This window comes from Otolemur garnettii, unplaced genomic scaffold (genome assembly GCF_000181295.1).
Source record: "Otolemur garnettii isolate 467f Iridium unplaced genomic scaffold, OtoGar3 scaffold00111, whole genome shotgun sequence".
Taxonomy (NCBI): Eukaryota; Metazoa; Chordata; class Mammalia; order Primates; family Galagidae; genus Otolemur; species Otolemur garnettii.
Genome location: NW_003852506.1, coordinates 4,863,137 through 4,869,905, shown reverse-complemented (window position 1 = coordinate 4,869,905; position 6,769 = coordinate 4,863,137).

The window sequence follows — 6,769 nt, the reverse complement described above, 5'->3', positions numbered from 1 at the left end:
AGAAATAAAAACAAAGCAGGAGGAATCATGCTACCGAACTCAAACTATACTTTAAATTGATAGTGATCAAAACAGCTTGGTACTGGCACAAAAACAGAGAGGTAGATGTATGGAACAGAATAGAGAACCAAGAGATGAACCCAGCTACTTACCATTAATTGATCTTTGATTTACCAATTAAAAACACTGAGTGGGGAAAAGATTCCCTATTTAACAAATGGTGCTGGGTGAACTGGCTGGCTACCTGTCGAAGACTGAAACAGGACCCATACCTTTCACCATTGACTAAGATAGACTTTCACTGGATTAAAGATTTAAACTTAAGACATAAAACTATAAAAATACTAGAAGAAAGTGTAAGGAAAAATACTTGAAGTAATCAGCCTGGGTGAATATTTTGTGAGGAGGACCCCCTGAGCAATTGAAGCAACACCAAAAATACACTACGGGGACCTGATCAAACTAAAAAGCTTCTACACAGCTGAGAACACAGTAAGTAAAGCAAGTAGACAGCCCTCAGAATGGGAAAAGATATTCACAGGTTATGTCTCCAGCAACGGTTTAATAAACCAGAATCCACAGAGAACTCAAATGTACTAGCAAGAAAAGAACAAGTGATTCCATCTCAGGGTGGGCAAGGGACTTGAAGAAAAAGTTCTCGGAAGAAGACAGGTGCATGGCCTACAGACACATGAAAAACTGCTCATCATCCTTAATCATCAGAGAAATGCAAATCAAAACTACTTTGAGATATCATCTAACTCTAGTATAATTAGCCCATATCACAAAATCCCAAAACAGAGATGCTGGTGTGGATGTGGAGAAAAAGGAACACTTCTACACTGCTGGTGGGAATTCAAATTGATTCGTTCCTTTTGGAAAGATGTTGGGAGAACACTTAGAGAACTAAAAATAGACCTGCCATTCGATCCTACAATTCCTTTAATAGGTATATATCCATCAAAAATCACACTATAACAAAGATACTTGTACCATAACGTTTATTGCAACCCAATTCATAATTGCTATGTCATGGAAGAAGCCCAAGTGCCTATCAACCCACAAACGGATCAATAAATTGTGGTGGAATTTTATGCAGCTTTCAAGAAAGATGGAGACTTTACCTCTTTCAAGTTTACGTGGATGGAGCTGGAACATATTCTTCTTAACAAAGAAGAATCCAATGTACTCAAAGAAGAAATGTATCCAATGTACTCAGCCCTACTATGAAACTAATTTATAGGTTTCATATGAAAGCTATAACCCAATTATAGCCCAAGAATATGGGAAAAGGGGAGGAAGGGAAGGGGAGGGAGAAGGCTGGGTGGAGGGAGGGACCACACCTACAGTGCATCTTACAAGGGTACATGTGAAACTTACTAAATGTAGAATATAAATGTCTTATCATAATAACTAAGAAAATGCCATGAAGGCTATGTTAACCAGTTTGATGAAAATATTTCAAATTGTATATAAAACCAGTACATTGTACCCCATGATTGGATTAATGTATATACAGCTATGATTTAATAAAAAAAAAGCCACACAAACACATGAAAATAATATTCATCGATTCCAATCATCAGTGAAATGCAAATTAAAACCACACTGAGATATCATCTAACCCCAAAGAGAATGACTTACATCATGAAGTCTCAAAATGACAGATGCTGAGATGAGTGTGGAAAGAAGGAAACACTCACACACTGTTGGTGGGACTGGAGCCTGAGTAGCCTTTATGGAAGACAGTATGGAGATTCTTCACAGAGCTAAAAGTAGACTAACAGTTTATCTTGCAGTCCCATTACTAGGTATTTACTCTAAGGCAAAACAGACTTTGAACCATAAAGACACTCACACTCAAATGTTTACAGCAGCACAATTCACAGTCGCAAAGAATTGGAAACAACCCAAGTGCCCTTCAATGTAGAAGTGGATTAATAAATTGTGGTATGTGGATAACACAAACATTATTCAGTCATAAAAATATGTAGATTATGTATCTTTTTGCAACAACTTGGATGGAATTGGAGACCATTCTCCGAAGTGAAATATCACAAGAATGAATCAACAAACATCACCTGTGCCCAGAACTATATTGGAATTGGTAGATTTACACCTCCAGGGTCACATGAGAGAAAAACTCTCTGAAATTTAAGCAAGGTGCGGGTAAGGAGGTGTAAAGGGTTTGGGTAAATCCCCACCCAGTAGGTACAGTGCACGAGAAATGGCACACTAACTGGGTATGAGACAAACTTACAAATAAAATTTAACCTTATAAACACAAACTATGGCATGTAACTGTATCTCTACATTAATCTGAAATTTTAAAAAAGTGTTACACATCTCATTGTTGAATATCACTATGGTCACCTTTGAAGTACTCCCCTTGGGAAGCTATGCACCAACACCTGCACCTAGTCCACCCTTCAAAGCACTGTTTGTAGGATGATTTCATGGACTTAATTGTCAGACCACATATACATGATGGAATACATATAATGGAATATTTTTCAGTCTTTGTAAAGAAGGTGATCCTGCCCTTTGCAACAATGTGAATGAACCTGGAGGAGGGCACTATGCCAACTAAAGTAAGCCAGACATGAAAAAAAAGAAACACTATATAATCTCACATATATGTGGAATCGTCAGGAAAAACTGAATACATGAAAAGAAAGAATAGAATCATAGTTACCTATGGTAGGGGTGGATCAAAAAGTGCAAAGTTGCAATTATGTAGGATAAATATGCCTAGAGCTTTAACTTGGAGCAGGAGGATTAAAGTTAATAATATTGTATTGTACACTGGAAATTTGCTTTAGAAAGTAAATGTTAAGTGTTCTTACCATACATGAAAAAAGGTAACAATCAAATCAAAGTAAATGATTTGATTGTTATGTTAATTTGTTTAACTCTAGTAATTATTTCACTGCAATATGTATATCAAACATATGCACACCTAAATATACATTTAAAAAGAAAGCAAAAACGACGACATCTAGAAACCTCAATGCGTACATGCGGTTTTTTTTCCTTTCAACAGCAGGGAAATTATGGCCTTCCCTATAAGATACCTAAAAAGGATTTGTAAAAGAAAATAAATTATTTGCTTATCTTTCTGGAATCCTAGCAGCCTCTTGTTAATATATAAATATAGAGAGATATATAGATATTTAGAGTGGAAAGAAGAAACCAAATAAATCATCATGAAAGGGAAAGTAATAAATAGCCCAGAGGTTAGTTAGGAAACAAGCAGGAGCCATGGGAACAAGATAGAAGGAACAGGAAAATGCCCAGTTTAAAATGAAATATGTCATGAGTTTCTCAACTTTAAAAAATACTACAACAACATGTTCATAAATGTATATATATGTGTGTGTTTCTATATTAAAAAGTAACACAAACATTCCTGAATGCTAATTATGGATCTTCTATCCTTCCCTTAATGAGCACCGTCTCAGTCCCTTCTGGCCACTGTAACTAGATGGCATACACAGTAGCTTATAAACAACACAAAATTATTTTTTTGCAGTTCTAGAGACTGAAAGTCCATGACCAAAGTGCTGGGAGATTCAGGGTCTGATAAGGACCCATTTCCTTACAGATGGCACTTTCTCTCTCTGCCATCAGGTGGACAGCATGAAGGAGCTTCCTGTGCGCTCTTCTGTAAGGACACATTCCCTTCACTAGAGCTCCACCCTCAGGACCTGGTAGCTGTTCAAGGTTCCACCTCCTGATGCCATCACATTGGTGGTAAGGATTCAATGCAATGACTTTTAGGGGGACAACATTTAGACTGTAGCAAATATTCACACCTAATATGTATTCAATATGATATAAGAATACACAAGAAGATAGAATTATAGAATAAACTGTAATATATAGATAAATATGGAGCTACTAAAGGAGGAGAGGCTTGAACTGAGATTTTAAGAGTCACTAAGCTAGGTGAGAAAGGGATGTCTGTTCCATGCCTGGAAGGGACAGCCTCAGAGAAGTGTAAGACCTTCAGCAGAATGAAGCCTCCAGAAGACCCACTGGGGTCTGTGTCTGGCTGGCATCAGAAGTGCATGAGCAAGCAGGGCAGATGGCTAACGGGGGGGAATTATGGCAAGGACCATGTGGCAAGTTAAACATTTAAACATAACTCCAAAGATCCCAAGGAGTTTAATGTTGGATAGACATAATCTTTAATTCTTCAAAGAGACTATCTTGGTACCATGTGGAGAACAGTCTAAAGAGAAATTGGACACAGAGGCAAGATGGCTTGGAGGTAGGAAGAGGTGATTTTGTGGGCTCAATCTAGGACATGGGTAATGAGCACTTGTCTAGGACATATGTAAATTAAGATAAAATAAATAGGACTGTATAAAAGGAGAACAGCATCAAAATGCTCCAGCCCATCCACTTTCTAAAAAATTATACATATATTGTTATTACATAAAGGATACATGCATAATTCATTTATCAGTATGAATAACAAGAGACAATATACAAAAATTAAAAGCTTTGGGGATAATATGGAGAAAGCATGGATTTTTTTTATTGAAAGCATTTCTTTTTTCACTCAAAATAAAATAAAGCTTAGAGCTTGGTTTGGCAACATTAAGCTCCTTGAAATAAACTCTATATACCTGAATTAGTCTATAAAGGAGTTTGTTTACTGTTTAAATCCTGGAGTACAGAATTGCTGGGGAAAGTGTGTTCAGTGCAAACAGAAGACTTGAGAGTGGACTCATATCTAGGAGGACTGAGCCTTGCAGCAAAGCCATTGTTTAGAAACAATAGTCATGGAATATGCCAGATCACTTTGATGAAAACTTTATTTTTTATTTTGCTTGGGCACTCGAAATAGGAGTCTACAAGAGGAAATAGAGGTATAAGCAGAAAACTTGAAAGGGCAAATGGAACTTTCCTTTTGTAGTAAGCAGACAGAAGTTTCTGACTAAAGGAGAGATAAAAGACAGCTTTGAAGCTCCCTGAGAAGACTTTACACACGAAGCTCAGAGAGGTCTCCAAGCTGCAGACAAATATTACCTCTGATACCAAGAAGGTTATGTTCAATTCCAGACAAAAGTAAGGCAGAGGTTTCCAAATCAGTGATAGTAATGGTTGAAAATTAGTAAGAAAAGTCTCTGGTTATATTATACAGAGTGGGCTTTTTTTTTTCCTTATTCTTGCTCAAAATTGGTTGCTATATTTTTAAAATTATCACAGATATCGTTGAGTATACGTGGAAGAGCTTTTGCTGAAATCTGCTAGTTAATAGAAAGTATCAAAAACACTATGCAAATAATAGTAACACAGATTGGTATAGTCTTAAAATATCCCTAGAGTAGAATGGGTTGCTTTTTGGTATACCAAGAAGAAAATAGATATTACTCCTTTATTCAAAAAATATTTGGGAGATGTGAACTATACTCTAGGCATTGAGATATGTCAGTGATTGAAACATACAAAGGTCCATACCCTCATGGTGTTTATACTGTAACAACCTTACAATCTTTCTATGGCACTGTAACAAATTGCTGCCACCTTGGTGGCTTAAAAAATTCTGCAAGTATATATTCTCACAGTTCTGGAGGCCAGAAGTCTGAAGTAAATAACACTGAATGAAAATCAAGGGGTCTGTAAAACTTCAGACCCCCCAGAAGATCAAGGGATGAACCCTCCAGTTTCTGGGGTCCGCAGGCATTCACTGGCTCAGGCCACATTACTCCAATCTCGGCCTCTGTGATCACACTGTCTTCCTCTACTTTGTCAAATTTCCATCTGCTTCTCTCTAACCATGACAGTTGTGGTTGCATTTAGGGCCCTTGCAGATAATGTAGATAATCTCCCCTTCTCAAGATCCTTGACTTAATCATATCTGCAAAGATCCTTTTTCCAAATAAGATGATATTTATAGGTTCTATGCATTAAGACCCTGGTGCCTTTGGAGGCCATTATTTAGCCAACCCACAGCAGTGGAGACCGAAAATTCTCTAGGCTAGATGGTGATAAGGGGTATGGGAAAAAGAAATAGTAGAACCTGGTAAAGGGACCAGAGGTTCTAAGAATGAGGAAATAGAAGAGAGATAAACTGCCTTTTCAAGAACTTTCTTTGGGTAAGTTTCATTGAGCAAAAGGAAGAGGAAAGAGGAACAGACCACACTGCAATCTGTATGAAGGGCTCACAAACTGGCAGGGAAAAGCCTGAAAATAGCACAGAGGTCAGGGGCTGGAGTGGAAGAAGCTATGGGAAAAGCAATGGCAGAATCCAGCAAGGAAAGGAGAGGCCAGACCCACAGGGCCAGACACTAGGGCCAAACAGGGCTTTGCAGGCTCCTGTAAGAACTTTCACTTTTACTCAGAGTAAAACACGGAGACATTACAGTTTTGAGCAGATACATGAACTGAAGTCTTTTAACAGTTTTAATTGGGTGCTATGAAAAAAAAAAAAAAAGGACTATGACAGCCAAAAGGAGTCTCTAGAGACCTATTTGTAGCACTTCCATAGTCATCGAGGTGATCAAGGACGGCAGTTCGGACTGCTGAGGTGAGAACTGTAGACATATTCTAAAGTTAGAGCCAGGATTTTTTTCTCGATGATGTAGATATGGAGGGTGAAAAAGAGACACCAAGGACAGCTCCAAGGCTTTGAGCCTTCTCAACTGGAAAAACGCAGTTGCTGTTAACTGAAATGGGGAAGACACCAGGTGGGACAGGTGTGAGGGAAAGAAAATTAGGAGTTCAGTTTTTAAAGACAGTAAACTTGTGTTGACTAGCA